The following is a 19,599-nucleotide window of genomic DNA, read 5'->3' on the forward strand; positions in this document are numbered from 1 at the left end:
AAAAACCCCCAAAAACCCCTCTACTCATCTACTGCCTAACTCGCTAGGTATCGCATTATATAATGTTAACATTCTCTAGGCACATAAAGGTCTGCTTTTATCTAATAATAGCTGAATGAAAATTTAAAAAGCAGTAATTGGAACAGGAACTAGAACCCAGGATGCCAGCCTTCCAGATGAGTGCTCTAATCATTATACCATATAGTCATGCCCATCCTACAGTGTATTTTCCTGGCTACATGAATGCAAGATTGCTTCAGTAGTACATCATCAACAGGAAGAGTGGAAAATGCACTCACTCTGTTCCTCTCCCCCCCAGCACACCCCAGCTTAACATACAATCTGATGGCTATGGCATTCTCTTGGAAGATGTAGGTTTTAACTGTCTCAGACAGAGGTGGAAATTAAACCTTGGTCTCCCACTTCCAAGTCCTTTAAGTGCTAGCATATTATAAAACAGTTGTGATAGCAGCAATACCTCCTTCGGAGTCAATTAAGATTGGTGGGATTTTGGATATACCCTTTCCTGCACCATCTCCTATTGAATGGTGGTTCCCTAGGTGCTTCCCTGCTCAGCATGAAATTTTTATAAATCGAGGCACCCAATTCTCCACAGTTGTCTAACCAAAGTTTCTGCACTCCAGTCGGGAGGGGCAGGCACCTAAAAGGGCATCTATGTTCCTTATTAGATCTAGCCTCCAATTTTGATACAGAAGGTATACATTTCCCATGACAACACCAACCAACAGGGAAAACAAAAAAGTGACCCTGTAATGAGGAAGGAACTGACCCTTTGGTAAGCTGGGTTTTGTTCATCATCAGGCCCCTGTAAATTTGCTGGCTCTTCATGGTCATCCAGAGGTTACAGTGCCCTTGGCAGCGACTGCCCGATGTAATGGAATGTTGCAGAGCTCTGCAACATTTTGTGTGGGTCTGATAGTGGTTGCATATGCTAGAATAACTAATAGGCATGGAAGAAATCTAAATGAAGAGGAGACTGGTGGCACAATAAGAGGAGATTAATTGACACAATAAATAACACTTGCCATGGGGAGGAATGACATTCACAAGTTGTCTAAAAGGCACAAAACATTTTAATGGGATTTTGTTCACTTTTTAAGCATAAGATTAATGGAGTTTTTAGATAATGCATCAGGAAGGAGCTTTGCCCCTTTTCAAGTTCATACCCTTCACTATAGTTCTGTTATGCTAAAATAAGTATTGCCCTATTTTGCTCATCACTTTTATTCTGTAGCATTGATCCCCTAGATGTATAACACACAGATACTGCAATCATCTGTGTATTTCTGTTAAATCCCAGCTAATATGCACTTGTTCTGCACTTTCAAATGATTCAGATCCATAGCAAAGCAATATTATGAGCCTTACATAAGTGTTTGACTTTCAGTTGAAAATAGCTCTGAAAAGGAGGCTTAGAACTGGAAGGTTAATAGTCATTTATGTGGTCTTTTTTCTCCAAATACTTGAAAAGATGTTGATGTTTTTGCTAAGGTTTTTACTTGGAATGAGTCATGGTTATGGCTTGATATTACAGAAGGGATTCCTTGCTGGACTTCTTACAAGGCACACATATTCTATTTACATATGAAGCAGGAAAAGATTATCAGCTTCATTTAATTAACTGTAAACAACCCATGTTCTCCAAAATTCAAATTTAGTACAGATTTACAAATAAAGTTCTGTGGTCTGTACAAAACAATAAGGTGATCACTCCTGGAAAAAAAAAAAGAACTATTGATTCAGCACATGGGATTATTTCTGAAAAGTCAGGAGGAAATCCCAGGAACAAGAGTGAGCCTGTAATGACATGAAATAGGTCAAACATGCTGGGTGTGTTTCATTTTTCTGCTCTGGAGTCAAAGAAACAATAAAAAGTCAACCCCACTGCTTATGATTGGAAGGAATGCCCCATTTACAATACCTAGTTTTCAAAATATTATCCAGTGAACTTTGCTCACGGTGGTCATACCGCTAATAATAATAAAGAATAGAGGTAAACAGATTGTTAATTCATTTTTCAGATGATACAGCAATGCACTGAGCATGAGGAAATAACATGAAGAGACTTAGTAGAGCAAGTGGCCAGGAAATAAGATTCAATTCAGGATATCATAAGGCTGAAATAATGGACGTTTTTGGGGACTCAACAGAGCTGAAAGAAACCATGGGCTGACCTGAACCATGGCACAAAAGTAGCTACACACTTTTCTGATCATGAGAACATGCAAGACCAGTCTGGTGCCCAGCACAGAATGAGTGGGAATTTGGGTGACAACTAAATAATCTGCAAAGAATAAATATAAACATTGGTGTTTTTTGCATGTATAAATATTTTAATTAATTATGCCTGTGTTCCTTTAAAATATAAATATCTGGCAGTGTATAGATTTATATTAAAAACAGGGATCGATTTTCCTTTTTCCCTATTAGAACATTTCCTAATTACTCAAGACCTGATTTTGATCTCATACTATCAAACATCAGTAGAGATATACCAATGTAAAATATCTATTAATAACATTAGAATAAGCTTGTTATAAATTGTTCTCAGTAAAATATGTATTTATCTGACAGCCAGCAAGCTTTGCTCATAAAGCTAGCAAAGAAAAAAATCATACAAAACAATTTGATTTGAGAAATCTCCAAGTTATACATTCCAGCAGTGTAAACAAGATTCTGATAACCAAAGTGCAGTTTTATAACTCTACATGAGATCAACATGGAATTTCACTGAGTTTGTCATTCAATCCTCCCTGCTCCTTTACAGATCTTTTTGTCAATATCAATATTTATAATGCAGGTATTGGGTTAATTTGATGTAGCGAGAGCTGGAACTGAAACAAGGTAGGCCTTATTCAGCTTTTTATATGGCATAGCTGAGAAGGCATTTGCCAAAATTAATTCTCCAAACGCATTGGGTGGCTGAAGGCTGCCAGAAGGTCATGTTTGCATTTTAGTTAAGGTTGGATTGTTTGTTCCTTAGAAAGGAGGAGCAAAAAAAAAAAAAGCATAGGAAGGAAACAGAAGCTTGTAAGTAAAGCACTTAACCAGGGCATAGGAGATCTAGGCTCAATTTTTAACTCTGCTGCAGACTTCTGTGACCTCTGGCAAAGAATTTACTTTGAGATCCAAAAAAGCATGTGGATGCCTACAATTTAGACAGTTAACACACCTCAGTCCAAATGAACATTTCATGAAACCCCTGCCAGACTACCTATGTATCACAGTCCTACCTAAACTCTTAGGCTTCTAGGGCATTTTTACATGTGCTCCAGGAGCCACGGGGGTGGGAAGTGGGAGGAAGGGGGGTGCTTTAATTAGCAAGCCACGCTAACTGAAAGTGCCTAAACGTCATGTGTATCAGGGTCCTCCACGCTGAAAAATGGCACCAGGGTGCTTTGAACTAAAGCTTATTGAATGAGTTACCACAGGTAAGCAGGCATCACACCAGGGTGCCATTGCAGATCAAGTGATCAGGCCAAGGGTTGAGGTGGTATCATGGTCAAGATGAATAGTCAATCAGATCTGGGAGGTCCAAACACAGCAGGGCCAGGGACTGGTGCAAGTCTAGGATTAGATGGGAGCAAGGTAAGCAGGACTGAGGCAGAGGTCCAAGAAGATTACACATGACGGTTGTTGCTGAGACAAGACCCACGAAGTAGGAGGGGTTTTATAGTCCCCATCAGGGGCTTACAGTTCCCATCGATTCTTCCTAGTCACCTGACTCATCATCAGTGTCTTAACGAGACAGACCAGGCTGGGTTGGGTCTGACATCTCACCAGCTGGCTGGTGGTACTCCAGACTTTACCTGCTGACTTGGACACACTGGGTTTGAATCCCAGTAATCCTAATAATCATGTTAGGAGATGGAGGAAAACTGATCCCACTTATAAATATCTGCATTTTGCTTAAGGGATATATGTTATAGCCATGTTGGTCAAAGAAAGAGAGATGAACAAAGCTCTTGGGTCAGAGACATTATCTTTTATTAGACCAACTAAATAGTAGCCAAAAAAAATCTTTTTTTGTGAGTTTTTGGGTCAAAACACCCTTCTTCAGGCTGAGGAGAATTCAAAGATTGTAAAAGTTCTCTAGTTAGAAAAAAATTGCTAACTAAGAAAGAAGAAATTTTCACCTCCCTGACTGACGTTGGACACCTCCAGGAAAGAAGCCTGACTAATCTGCTCATCACACAACAAAAGGAGTTTGAGGAACCCAGGGGAATGAACTTCTACCCTCTACCTCCCCTGTGCAAAATTAAGTTTCTTTTTCTACCTAGGAGAACTTTTACAATGTCTGAATTCTCCTTAGCCTGAAGAAGATTGTTTGGACCTGAAAGCTTGCAAAGAAAGAAATTATTTTTGATACCATTTAGTTGGTCTGATAAAAGATACCACCTCTGATCCAAGAGATTTTTTTTCCTACATTTTGCTTGGGTATTTTAATGCAAACAAATAAATTATCTCCATAAAGCATCAGATTTCTGTTGCTTTATTTCTTAATTCTTGTCTCCTGAACTCTCTGAAAGAATCCTTATCCATCCCTAGCCTATACCCAGGGGCAGATCTAGAGGGTTGTGCTGGTGTGGTGACTGTGCACTGCATGTGTAATGAGCTTTTTGCCAAGAACTCTGCATGTGCCATGGGCTCTGAACTCACCATCTGGTTGACACAAGGTCTGGTCAAAACCCTGTTTTCACACAGCTCTGGAACATAAGGGTGGAGCACCATTGCTGTTCACTCTCTCTCTTTCCCCACTTCCTTTACTTCCGCGGTAGGAGAAGAGGGCAAATGATAGTACTAGTTACCCACAGGGATCTGGAGGTGCATAAAAGCTGGGTCTTGAGTGCCACTACTGCTTTTTCCCCTTTTTCCTCTGCCACTGGGCAGGGAGGGAGGAAAGAGGGCAAATCGTATCAGCATTCACCCCATAGGTGCTGGAGCCATGCAAAAGCAGGAATTCTAGCTTGACACTGCAACAACCAGCTGGTGAGCTCAGAGCTTACTGACATCTAGGATCAGGCTAAGGGGGTGTGGTCATACCCCCCACTGCCACGATCCTGGATTTGCCCATGCCTATACACACCTATGAACTCATCAGCCTTTTCTGTGAGTTTAAGGGGGAAAAAAGCACATGGAGTTTTTTTCATTCTTTGTTCTTAAATTCTTAATGGCAAACCTGTTTTGTCTCTAGTATACTGAATGCTGATTTTTAGTTGAAATACAGAGGCTTGATGTGTTTCTCATCTCACAAAATGAGTTATGACTGTTGATATCCTTGCCAAAATAAAACATAATTCTTTAGTCTTTACTTGTCTTCCATTTTTCTTTATTTAGGACCAGAATGCGAATTGTTCTGTCCAGTTGTTGTTAATTCAGTTCAAGAAACACCCTTTTTATACTAAAGAATACCTGGTCTAGTTGCCTAGAACTTCAATTCCTTGCTTCATCACAGTTCTCCATTGTGAATTTGGCCCTATAATAGCCTAGCTTCAACCAGAAGGATGGAACAATACTTTTTCCAGTCTAATTATGAGGGCTTTTTCCTGGGAAGTGAGAACTGTGGATTGGAAAGACCCTTTGGCAAAAAATCTTCCTTGTTTTACACCAACTGGTGTGAAAGAGCTGAAAAATAGAAGTTTTATTTACAATAGTCACTTAAATTTCAGATTTCTTCATATTATTATTTATTATCTGATTAAAGGTAGAGAGGAGGCATGGAACTCCCTATAATCCGAATTGTATTAACATGCTAGATTAAAGGTTACTCTCAGATCTAGGGCTTGGTCAGATTTGGAATTTCCTTACCACAGAAAATTCACAACTCCAAAAATGTTTTGTATCAAACTGGAATGAAACATCAAAAATGCGAATTTTCCATGGGAAGAAAAATATTCAAAAAAATTCTTGGCCAGCTGCGTTGTTGAGGAACTGGTAAGGAGGATGGGTAGCTGGAAGGGACATCTGCCTGCCAATCTGGTTTGCAGCAAATGTTTCAAAAGAGTCAGCATGTTCTAGGAGACATTTCATTTTCCGCCCGGCAGTGTTTTTAAACAGAAAACTATTATGCCTGAAACATTCCAGCCAACTATCATCAGAACAAAAGAGAGCATCAAGCAGGATCTCCACAAAGCAATTGGCTTACAGTTGCTACTCCCTTTGAAAATGTATATGAAAAGCAAATGGGAGTTGGAAACCTTGATATTAAATTTACAAATTCAATAAAAGGGAATAATTATTACGAACAATTTCCCTTTCCAGCATTTCTAAGATTCTTTTTATTTTCTGTTGCACCAGGCTTTACACAACCTATTTCCTAATAAGCCAGTGATTAAGTGCATAGAGCACTGACTCACTGTTGCTGGTTTATTTCCCCTTGCAAAGAAATAAAACATGTCTTAATGTGTTGGGACAGACAAACATTTTCCAAAATAATGTGCTAGAAGCAAAGGACTTGATCCTGCTCCACTGCTCTGTGAGTTTTGCCACTGATTTGAGGGACAGCAGGCCCCGGACCAAATTAAGAAAAGTAGAATATGATTCTGTAAAATGTATTAGTCACACACTAGAGGTATTAACTTCCATGAATATGTTTCCCCTTTTATGTTTTCCATACACAGAGTTGTTTAGGACAGCAACCTTTACTGATTTAGTGAATAGGTGTGAACTGTGAATGGTATGTCGATTTTTTAATACATAAAACAGAATCCAGTGAGTGATCAAAAATGTTTGTCTCCTAGGGCCACTTTTATAGTTGTCCTTGGAAAGTGTGCCTCTCTTCACAGCTGCTACCTGGCCAAAAAAAAATGTATGAGCATAGCCAACAAGTGGGAAGGGAAAAAGCTATTTATTTACTTGGTATGATCCAAGGTGTTTTCAGATTACTGAATATCAAATTTCCTGCTTATCAGACAGTTCTCAAAAGTAGACCTTTGGGAACCAAATTCTTCACACTAAACTGAGAGTTACAGCACTGACTTTCCTGGGGCTGTTTCTGGTTTGCACTGATGACACAGGGAGCCCTTTAGATTTTATGAATCTATATTGTTCTTATCTTTGCCTAAATCCAAGCAAAAATCATGACTTAACTATTCTTCATCGCCTCCATATCCCATTCTTAATATTATTATTAACTTGCATTGAGGTACCATGGAGGAGCTCCTATGATTTTATTCTGCTAGATGATTTTTTTTTTCCATTTCAGCTTTTTCAATTTCAAATTTTATGTTCCAACTTATAGAGCAAATAACAAATACCATCTACCAAAAGGTAGAAAAGACAGGATCTTTCTACAATGCTTCGATCCTCAGTTAGTAACCTCAATACCTCCAGTATGTGGATTTTTATAGTGTATATCAAAGCTGTCCAATTGGCGGACTGTGAGCTGCATGCAGCCTACAAGAGGTTCATTTGCAGCCTCCAGGCTCCTACCCAGCTGCCACTCCCTCCACCTCTTCAGCTTTAGCAGCAGCCATGGTCTCCAGGCTTCCCCTCCCTCCTCTGGCTTCCATTTCTGCCCTTGCCCCAAGGGACAGTGTGCTGTGGTGCAGCACAGCCTAATACAGTCAGTGGGGCTAAGAGGTGGAGGGTGAGGCTGCAATGCCTGTGAGAGCAGTGCAGCGGAGGGATGCCCACCTGGTGTGCAGCCCAGGGGCCTCTGGTTTGCACTGCTGCAGCCCACAAAGCATGCAGCCCACATTGCCCACCCCATAGGCCATGTAACCCACACTGCTCACCCCATAGTTTAACTACGATGGGGTGAGCAAGGTACCTACCCTGGGCACTGATTATGAAGGGGTGCTAGGACCCCCTCCATATCCCACCAGGACTCTTTGCTATGGCAGCAGCAGCTCTGCATGGCCCTTGCCTAGCCATAGGAGCCAGGTAGAGCAGCACCACCCTGGGTGCATCTACATGTGCTATTACTATGCATGAATAAGCTTCATAGTTTATTGCTTTTGAGTGTGTTGTTCCTGGGTGTGCCATTTGAGCATGTGCCCAGGAGCAATTAACTCTGGAACAATAAGCTCAGCAGTTTATTCATGTGCTGCACATGAAACTGGGTCCGAGGGACTTTGGGGGTCAACCCACCAGCCCAAGGCTGCTCTCCCATGGGCTGAACATGTTACAGAGGAGCTGCCTGGGGCATGAGAAAGCTTCTGTGTGGGGCTAGCTGGTAGGTAGCCCTCACATTGAAACACCCTTGTGTCCCAGCCAGCCCCTCCAGCATCTATATGCTGCTGTAGAGTTTTTACTTCACAGCAGAATGTATTTACAAGTACTATCCTGCTACAGAGTAAATTTGTTTACTCCAGCCTATTAGGGGTACACATGTAGACACTGAGACATTCACTGCATGGCTAATTAGTCAACTGCACAGTAAATGTCTTGTATAAATGTGCCCACTGAGTGTGTATCTGGGGTTGAGGGTGTGGCAGGCGAGTGGACCAAACGGAATAATGCTCCCCTCCTGCCCTGGGGAGACTTGCAGCCCTACCTCCAATATGTACATATGAGGCAGGAGTGGAATGAATGGGTCATGGGCTCACAGGCAGCCCTGCCATGGGGCTGCTGCCACTGGAGTGGAAATGACACTGCTATAGCAATAGCAGCAGCAGCAGCAATACCCTGGAAAAGAGAGCCTTCTCTTCCCCTCACCCACATCTCTACAATCCCAGCCCCCTCAGGCCTACAGCACACAGAACCGCCTCTTTTCAGTTCTGGATACTCAGTGAGCTGACTATGCCTCTGCCATGAGGCATATAGGCCACAGCCACTTAGAAACTGGAACCCTTGATCAAATGCAATGAATTTAAAGACCAGAAAAAAAAATGATTGGGTAGGAGAGATAGACAAAGAGGAGGAATGGAGAAGCAATGCATGAATTTGTCTTGCAAGCCTCCTGCAAAGATCCATATTTGATCAATTCTTGGAACTGTCCCAAAAGCACTCACATTTTTTCGAGGATTTGCCTTCTGTCACATGTGAGCTTTTCCTCTGCAAATGAGTCAGCCCATCCAGGAAACCAGTATTGTCCATAATACCAATAGTTGATTTTTCACAACTAGGAAAGCTCTATTTAGCCATATCCTTTGGTATAGCAATTGCTTGCCTCTGCAATATACATAACCCCACCTGCATATTTCTGCTGTAAGCAGAAATCTTTCTGTAAGCCTGTTTACAGCCTCAAGCTCCTTTGTCACCATCCGCACTCAGGATCATGCCTTCTCATGCTGTCTATTTTTCCCTATCTGTAGGATCATGTTAATTCTGGTTTTAGTACCATCCTAAAAACTTAAAACAATCGAGCATGACCAAAATACCTGTGCATGTGCCATTGCCCCCACTCAATCTCCAGCAGCAACAACTTAGAGCAGGTTTAATTTTGTAAAATCTTAGAAGTGACACTGTACCCTAAAGATAATTTTTCCTAGATGTAATCAGAGATTAGGGGCTGCTTCTTGAAATTTCTCTTAATGCTCAACTCCACACTTCTCCTTTTTCATGTCCTTGTGACAAGGTATTTAGCAGAACTTGCAGATTTGTTGGACTCTGACAGACCACACTGTAAGCACTTCTGGTATGGCCTGAAACTTGTGACCTGTGAGCTGTCAACTATGCGCCTTAGCACCCAAGGCTCTGAGTCCACATAGGGAAAGAGATATTAACAGTTCTTTGTTCTCAGACTTCTTTAATGCACTCTTATAGTGGAGCTGCTTTCCTGGGCACATAATATAACTCTACAAAATGTGAGGAGCTTTGCCACTTCACAGAGCACAAGCACTTCCATACCAAATGCTGAGATGACAGGTCAGAACATGCTGCCATACTGCACTGTAAGCAGAGCCAGTGCCTACCTGGGCTGAGACGATATTTGTGGGGCCCTCCTTCCCTGCTTGTCTCACTTGTCATGCCTTATTGCTTTTTCAGTGATTGGGAGAGGGGATCTTGCTCTTTGGGCTGAGGTACATTGCTTGGCTCTCCTCAGCCCTAGCAGCCTGAGCTGGGTTTCTCCAAGTGCTGGCCTTTCCAGAGGCTGGCTTACAGTCTCGTGCCTCTTTGTCTCCCTCCACATTCAGGGTCATGCCTTTTCTAGCAAGGTCTCCTCTCTCTTTCCTGCTGTCTCCCTCTCTTACATCCCTGAAGAGAAAGGCCTCCCAGCCTGAATTATCATTCTGAAAGGGCCCTTAACCATTTTCCCCTTTAACTTTGTAATGGGAGAACAAAACCAGCACCCTATTACACATAACAGGTGTGTCTACATATGCATTTACTCCAGTCTAGATTTACTGTGGTATAGGTTAAGCTGGAGTAAGGGTTTTTGAGTAGGTGTCTACACATGCAAGGATTATGGAGCAGATTTGCTCCCAGTTTCCTGCACCCCTGCAATGGGCCTCTGCTGCCACCAGGGGGATCTTCAGGTGCTAGCCCAGGGGATGGCAGGGAGCACCAAGCCAGGAGACAGCTGTCTCATGGTCCCAGGGAGCTGCCTACTGCTGGAGCAGGGACAATGTCTCCTGCCCCAGCAGCAGGGAGCTCCTGGCCCTGACTCCCCAATCAAGGTCATAGGGCTTAAGATGAACTGCAGGGGAGGGGCAGGTCCCAGCCCCTGCCCCAATCCACTGGTGGGGCAGCTAGCAGCTAGCTCACTGCTAGCTGCCACACCAGTAAATCAGGGCAAACCTACCCTGCCCCCGCAGCTCTTTCCAAGCCCTGTACCTCAATCACCCGTTTGGGGCATGGGGCTGGGACCTACCCCTGACCAGGACAGCTCCCAGCCAGCTCCTGTGGTTGTGGTCATGGATATTGTGGTAGCAAAGCCACTGCTGGGAGATAAGGGTCTCCCAACCTGAGCACTGTGACTGCTGAGCTTGTGTAGTCTTACACGTGCACATGTAGACTTACATGCTTATTTCACAGTAAACTGCTAATGAGAAGTTAAGTGTTTTGTGTAGATGCACCCAATATGTGGTAACATACTGTGTATATACATGTAGAGAAAGAATCCTATTACACCCAAGGTTTCCACAATGTTATCTTCCATAGTTTGTACCATGATATGGCCTCTGATTCAAGGTTTCAATATAAGTCCCTTCAAAAAAGGAGGTACTTGTCTTAGTGTGCTAAACTGACCTAAATCTCATGGACCATAAGGAGGGCTGCTGCTGCCATGGCTGCTGCTGCTGTAGGGCTGCTGCTGCCATGGCAAAGAGTCCTAGTGGGGATAAGAAGGGGGTCCTGGAGGTGGGGAATCAGACCCAAGAGGTAGATGGTGGGGAATCAGATCTTCATTCATCTACATTACCCAGGACCCAACATATTCCTAGTGTGTTGTATCTCAAAAATTCAAAAAAGTACTGGACAGATATCATAATAAGTGTCTTTGAAATTCTACTCCTGCTGGCCCAGTCTCACAACAAAAACTCATGTGAAAAATCCTTTCTTTTGTGGATGTGAATTAAAGATGGCTACATGTGTATCTGTAGACTAGGGTGACCACCTTTTCAAAAAGGGAAGGTAGGACATATGTCTGCCTTTCCCCACTACATCCCCACTGCTGCCACTGCCACTGCCACCACAGCTAGATGAGAGCCAAGCTAAGCAGAGCAGAGCAGGGAGGCCTGTTGTGGGCTTGGGGCTCCCTACCCTGCTGTCTTTCCCTCGAGAGCCCTGCACTGGCCATATGCACCCTGCTGCCCAGGCACCAGCAGAGCACACAACTCCAAGCTGCTGCCACCCCCACTGCTGCCAGGTGGGAAGGGGCACCTCGCCATGGCAGCACAGAAAGCAAAGCACCCCCTGGGGCAGGGCAGCAAGGCAGGGAGCCCTGAATCCACAGCAGGCAGCCCACATACTGAACCCCTGCCCTGCACACATACCTGGGGGGGCATGTGCCCCCCATGCCACCCACTGCTTGGATGAGCCATCCTGGCCCTATGCACCGCCCTAGCTGGAAAGCATGTCCAGGCCCTGCCCCACTCCCTCCCTCACTATGGGGGCCTTGATCTGTCTCCCCTATCCTCTTTCCCGCCCATAGACTTACTTACAGGGAGCTGCTTACTTACAGGGAACGCTGCCAGCCAGCAAAAGGAAACCTGCTGTTTCCTGATCCCTGCAGAAGTTGCAAATCTGGGACAAATGCTATCTCAGAGTCATGCAGCTTGGGACTGGGACCTGAAGTTCCCATTGCAGGACTGCTCCACCCAATTAGGGATGGGTGGTCACCCTGCTGTAGATATGTTTAGTACATTCCTTTATTTTGGCAATAGCCATTTCTAATTTTATATGATAATCAAGGAATCTATCTGATCAATAATGTCATGAAACACTTCACAGTGTTTTAATAGAAAAAATAAATTTAAAAAAAATGAACAATTCAATTAACATTAATATTAAGCATATGTTCTGTTGTAGTACCAATACTATTTTTGCCATCCTTAACAGGAATTTATACTATGTGATGATAATTTCAGAACAACATTATAATAATGCATTTAACTTTTCCATACTCTAAATCTGAACTTCTCAAAACACTTTGAAATGCAAATGAACATCTAATGCAAGATAAATTAGAAAGACAAAAGCAATCTGGATATGAGCAACATGAATGGCATAACTTTTTGAAAAGGGAATATATATTACATACTATTATTTCAATGGAATCATATAATATTGTTTATTTTCTTATTACTTTATACCATGGTACAATAAAACATGTATATATACTGCATACTCTGAGGAAATGATACAACTTCCTGTTCATTCATGTATAGAATATTTGCCAGCTGGAACTCCAAAAAAATAGAGGCTAAATAATTTACCATGCTCTTTATTTCAAAGGGCCCCTTCCCGAATCAAAGGAAATTAATGTGCACATTTCTGTAGGCATTGTTCCTTCAGCCTATGATGTTCATCATTAAATGTTGCTCCTTTTGTTCTTCAGTATAAACAAATATAGTAAGGTTTGGAACTTCACGGTTATCTCAGTGGATTTTTCTACTAGTATTGTGCAGGGATAAACAATAGGAAGCACAGAATGACTAATTTCATGCACATCAGGCTATGAAAGCAAGTAGCATTTATACATTCATTAATTTTCTTTCTTTGTTGAAAACCAATAAAGTTCCATAATTTTATGTCTGTCATGACCAGTTTTATATAATGCTCTTTATTTGATTACGTCCACTTGTTTTTCATTGATTTACAAACCCTCTACAGTATATGTTGCTGAAAGGATATTAGGGAAGAAATAACCACTAAAATATGGTAGTTGAAGTCTGAATAGTGTATCTACTTATCCTAGAGGAGAAAAAGAATTATAAAAATAAAGGAGGTAATATAATCTAACGTTTGTAAATTTCCATAGTTTCTTGAATTGTTTTAAAAATGAGATAACGCTGCAGAACAATTACTATTTCATATAGACATTACCTGATTCCATTATGTAACCAACCTGTCAAAGAGCTCTATAACTAACATGAATGCCCAAAGTCCCTTCAGAGGGGCTGAATTGTGACTAGAACCACAAAGGCAGCAGAGTTTGCATATGGAGGAAATTCTACAATTTCAAACTTAGAAACAAAGAATTTCAAAATTTTCCATGAATCAAAATGATTTTTAATATCATTTGGGATCAATTAAAATATTGTCTTTTGATGAAAAAAGTTATTAATATGAAAAAAAGTTTTTGTTTCAATTTTCATTTGTTAAAAGATTTTATATTTTGCAATATAATATAAGATACATCTTAAAATTACAGATCATTTCAAAATGAAAAATCAAATGTTTTGTTCTATTTTTTTCCTAAAGAAAATTTCACTTAACACTGGCATTTTCCTACTAAAAAATCAGTTCAGAATTGCCCTCAAAACAATATGGATATAATCATGGAATTTAACTTGTATTTTGATATTGAAGTCACTGGGACCAGAATTTTACCTAAATCTATCCATCTATCTATCTTTGTGTTAACTGGTTTAACATATATGGAACAATTAAAGATGTTTCATCCTTAAAAAGGTTCTCATCACCTTTAAAAATCAGATGCTCATACACAGACTCAGGAAGTTCTAAAAGATGTCTTTTCAAGCAAGAGGGTGAGCAAAGCAATAGCAACAGTTGCCCAGGAGACAGTCTTTATCTACAGGCATGAGGATGAAATCCCTTTCATAGGCACATCATACAAGCTAGGGACAGACATTATACAGAAGCTGGTTTCAGTGATCAGAAACTGGTTTAAACCTGTAACAGAACAGATGTTCAGGGCACATAAACCAATTTGAAAATGGCTGAAACCAGTTTGAGATAAACCTGGTTGAATGTAGTATCAGACTTAACTGATTTGGCTCAAACTGGTTTATGCAATGTCTGTCCTAGACCCCTTCCTGGTTTAAGTTAAATCAGAGTCCCCCAGCATCCCAGTTGCTTTGCAACTCTGTGTGGGACTCTGCTCTCTGCTCCAGCCCAGCAGGGCTGGCCCTGCCCCTCTGCTCCCTGGCTGCAGCTCTGGCAGAGAGCGTAGGTACAACGGAGTCTGCTTGGCTTCCTCCTGCTACTTCCCCTCATCACTCCCTCCTCAACCTCCCCTCTGCCTTATGCAGACATCTTTCAGCATTAGCTAGCACACCACATGCTAGCTATAGTCTGTGCTGTGGGAAAGGGAGAAAGGCAGACAGGACAGTGTCATCTTAGGGCTTTTTGGAGCTAATCAACAGGTAGCTGGTAATGTCCCTCTGTTCCTTCCTTGGAAAAAGTTGTTAAAGAAGAGCGTGAATTAATGAGAGAGGCATTGTTTTGTTTGATGAGCTAATAAATGCTAACAACTCCCTGTGTAACTCCCTGCTGTGTAACTCAATGCTCTGTTATCTATGGGGGGGGAACCCCTCCCTAATCAGAGCATCATGCTGAGGCCTGGCTGTGTTCCCCCTCAGCTCAGCAACATGGAATGGAAGTGAGAGTTACTCTGGTGCCCCCCGGCTTCTAGCCTGAGCCACTTCAGGCATGTGCCTGCATTTCTTCAGTCTAGAGGGGATGTCTCTACAGTTACAAACCAGTTTAGCCTGGCCAGGTTCAACTAACCTACAAAGACTGAATCAATTCAGGCTCAGGCTTTTTGAATGTCTGTCCCTAGCCACAACGATGTTTGTGTTTGATGATCAGAAGTTGTATCTCACTATGTGCACTAACTGGCCATTTGGTCTACAGTGAACTGACAAGTTGAAAAATTCTGATTAGCTGAATTAAAGCCTAGTTTTGATCATAGTTATGACTATAAAATGGGCATGTTATTTAGATTATAGGAGAAAGGTTTGGAAGAAAAAGGGAAAAATCTTAATTGGAGTTACAGGTGATGGTCAATAAAAGGGTACTGAGGACAAGGGTGGGATGTTTCCATTTCCTTAAGATAATGCTTTAGCCATTGAACTTTGAACACCAAAATATTCATCACAAAAAGGGCAACTGGAATAGTTAAGATGGGAAATGATTAAAGCATGAACTCACTGCAGCTGGAAAGTGCTGCAATCTGCCGTTAAGAAATAAAAGATTGCAAAGGGCCAAATATATTTTCTACAGGCCCAAGATTTTTGTGTCACAAAACACACAATTAACTGAAATTATGATGTTTGTTGTAGTTATGAATAAAATTCAAATATAATAATATTATTTTACACACCTCTCCTGAATGCATGGTGTTATAGACAATCTTATACAGTACGTCAATTCAAAATTGATTAATAATCAAGCAAACAGATTTTTCCCACTGCACAGTAAAACCCTGCCTGAATAAATACCAAGAGAGTGAGCCTTAACAACATCATCTGAGATAAGAGAAATGCATCAAAACTTTACTGGCAGAGCAGCAGTACAAAGAAAAACACCCTGCCACATAAGAGGCTCTTTCTCAATATTCTCAAGTTAAGTGCCATTCAAAATTTGGAAAGCTATTTTGATTACAGACTGAGCAATCCTTTGACCAAGTGCCTTTCAAAAACATGTTTTTAAGTAAATCTGTACCAAAGGTTCTGCAGATGTTCAGTTCTGAAGCAAGGCAATCATGTCACTCACAAAAGCAATGTATTTATTACAGAAATGAGCAGAGTTTAAGGTTGATTTTTTTAAAGGAGCCTGAGGAAGAGGAACCTGCTGAATTTTGTAAGGTAAAAGCATTTCTGACAAATGTTAGAATAGATCTGTACAGACTTCACTAAATATTTTCACCACTCAATGAGACCAGAGTAAGGTTTTGAACTATATTTTGGAACTACGCTCAGAATTTTACCCATTCCACTATGATACCCCAGAACTAATGCGCTAAGGACTTCTCTTGTATATTTTTTGTGGCTGTATTTCATAATACTACACAAATCAGTGCAAAACAGAGTATGCTCAGAAGTATTATCTGAAAATTTGCTAGATGGAAAGGCCTACATATTCACCTGCTACCTTCAAGTTCCATTTTGTTAGGATAGTCTTACCTTTGGCCTTCCCATTACCTTCAACAGTAACGTAATTTAGGCTAGGTACATATATTCAAAAAGCCCAAAGCAGAATTGATCTAAGTTACGTGATTTTCTGTAAGCAGCGTAGTTTAGATCGGTAGGAGGTAGAACACACATTCGCCCGGGGGGTGGGGGCACAGAACAGAACTTCTGTTCTGTTACAGGTATAGACCAGTTTCTGATAACTTATACTGGTAAAAGTGTAATGTCTGTACCTGGCCTCAACTACCAAATCTTTCTCAGACGGAAATGGTTTTGCTTACCAAGTTGCTTACCAATTGTTAACTGCTTACCCCATTACTGGCACAATCTTATCTAGTTGAGGCTGAACGTAGTGCAACCTTCAGGTGTCTGTAGACAAAACAAGGGGTATGTGTGCACAACACTTTAAAGCGGGTTAAATGCTTTTGCACTGCTTTAATGGCTTTGGTGTTTGCATGCATCGGCAACATATTGCGCATTAATTCCAGATGTAGCACATTCAGCAGTGTAATGTCTTTGGGGTTCAGCAAATTAAAACACCTCTGAAGAGTTTTAGTTTGCTGCCCTACAGCTGCAAAGCAAAGCACCAGGCTCCGTCCAGCTCAGGGGCTATGCGGGCATCCCATGCAGGCAGCCTGGCAGCAGCCTGGGAAACCAGGCTCCACTGAAGAAAAAAAAAAAGCAGCAAGCCTGATCTTCCCTCCCTCCTCCCCTCCCCTCTGGCCTGCCTGCCAGAGCTGCACAGGGACCCAGTCCTTTCCTCCACAGCTGTAGTGCCCCCAGGGACGCCCAATCCAGGTACCTGTGAGTGGGTGCTGCCTGGGGAGGGCCATCGCTGCCGCAGAGCACCAGAAGAGCCCAGGAGCTGCTCTGCCCACTGGGAGCTCATCCTCCCCTTCCTGCTACTGGAGAGGCAGGTAAGACACAGATGTACATGACACAGAGGTTTACTTTGCCCTAAACTAAAGCAGTGTTTTTAAAAACCCACCACTTCAATTTAGGGAGAAGTAAACACATTTCATGTACACAAACCCTTCATTCCCAAATCTCTAAGCCATGGCTGTGCCATTTAGGCACAGTTATGTATTATTGTGTGCTATAGAGCCTCATTGTAGCATGGGGAGAACAGTGGAAACAGCTTCCTTTTTTGTGCCCCAGGAGCCTACAGGGAAGCAAGCAGGAAACAGCTAGAAGAGTAATTCAACCTAGCCCTTCTGCAGACTGTTTAGTAAGGAAGGGAGCCTCCTCAATTCCTTTCCTAACACTGTACAACCACACAAAGTCCAGGCAGTAGCTTTCAAGGAATATGGGATCAGGCATTACAAACACATCCAGATGAGCGGGAACATGTGGTATGCAGTGCTGCAGACCTGCCTGTAGTGCCGCACACCACATGTGCTGCACATACAGGCATTTTCCTCACTGCTGATTTTCAGCATGGGGAGGGGGACAGAAGGGCTGGCATAGGGAGATCCCAGCATCAAACAAACCCCACACCTAAAAAAAGCATGGCAGAGCACGTGGCAGCAGCACTCACTGCCCAAAACTGGAGCCTAGCCAGCTGAAGCCATGTTTTAGCTACCAGCCAGGCTTCCTGCTGACAGATCTCAGTGGCTGCAGCCCCCGGTGGCTCCTAGGGCCCCAGGTAAGGTGGCTGGGGCCAGCCGCCCCTACCCCACCACAAGCAACATGCTGAGCACCAGAGTGGGCATGGAACATACTATGCTGCTGCAATTTGTCCCAGGGGAAACACATTCCTTCTCAGGGGTACATGCACTACATCTCTGTTTCTGGCCCTTTTCCCCTTAGTGGCATAAATCCTGACTATTTTTGTGGTCCAAGATGCACCTTTCAGTGGTCACAGGAAAAAGAAAAATGAAATCTTTATTGAAACATACTAAACATCAATGAATAGTTTCCATCTCATGATCAAGGTTGTTTGAATGAGAAATAAATAGGGGTAGGCAACTGATCTGGAATGTTTGCACTTGATCTGAAGGAAATCATGTTACTATCTTATCCTGTAGGGCAGTGGTCTCCAAAGTGGGGTGCGCGTACTCCAGGGGGTGCGCAAGATGATCCATTGGGGTGCGGGAAGAAAATATTAGAACTTCTATTTATATTTATATTTATATAAATATACATATATTGGGGGTGCGTGCTCAAAAATTTTTTACTGATAGGGGTGCGCAATCAAAAAAGTTTGGAGACCACTGCTGTAGGGCACAAGGTGCTTTCAAAAAGCAGCAGCGTGCCAGCAGTGTAATAAACAAAAAGGAGGAGGTTGGAATTAATCAATAGTGTTTTGGAAGCTTGGGATCTGCACAGATTCTTCCAACTGCTGTGATGCCATACTGTATTTAATAAATCTAAAAGGGACAAATTCAGTTTTAGAAACCACCCTAAAAACATCTTGGGGCTACAGAATCCTCTCCAAATAATGCTGCCAAATTAGTGGCGCCTCTTTGTTGAAGTTTGAGGCAGGGGATAAGGCAGGGGAGCTTAAAAATATCTAGCACAAAAGATCTAGGCAGAAGTCCTAAAATGAAACAGAGAGTGAACAGTGTTAGGAATAATAATGGTTTCATAATTCTAAGAAGATGTTGGAGATAAGCAATTATTTCTGTGCTTGTGTGTCCTTATTGTATAACACATGCCAAGTATACTGGAAACAGTCCTATTATAGTATCTGGCAGTAAAGAGTTTTGCCTTAAAAAAGCTACCTGATTGGGCATTTGAATATACTAGTCAGTATGGCCAACAACAGCTATTAAAAAATCCCAGTCAGACTGCAAAAAAAATCAGGAATTTGTCTTAACAATCAGAAGACTTGTCAAAATAACAACAAATGTGGATTTTACCTCATCAAATCATCAAAATCATGGTTGGGAGTGTCAGCAGAATTTGCAAGTATTACCTGACAATGGTTGTGAGGTGACTGCTTCTGCTCTGGCCCTCAGGTCCAGGAGCTTACAAACCACAGCAAAAGTGGTGATATCTCAACTGCCTCTGCACTACAGTCAGATGCTCCAAGGAGCTCACGAAGAAGTGGGGCTATACCATTGGTTCAGCCACCTGTGACTACAGCACAGACCCT

Source organism: Crocodylus porosus, unplaced genomic scaffold, assembly GCF_001723895.1.
Source record: "Crocodylus porosus isolate Cpor-Errol unplaced genomic scaffold, CroPor_comp1, whole genome shotgun sequence".
NCBI lineage: Eukaryota > Metazoa > Chordata > Crocodylia > Crocodylidae > Crocodylus > Crocodylus porosus.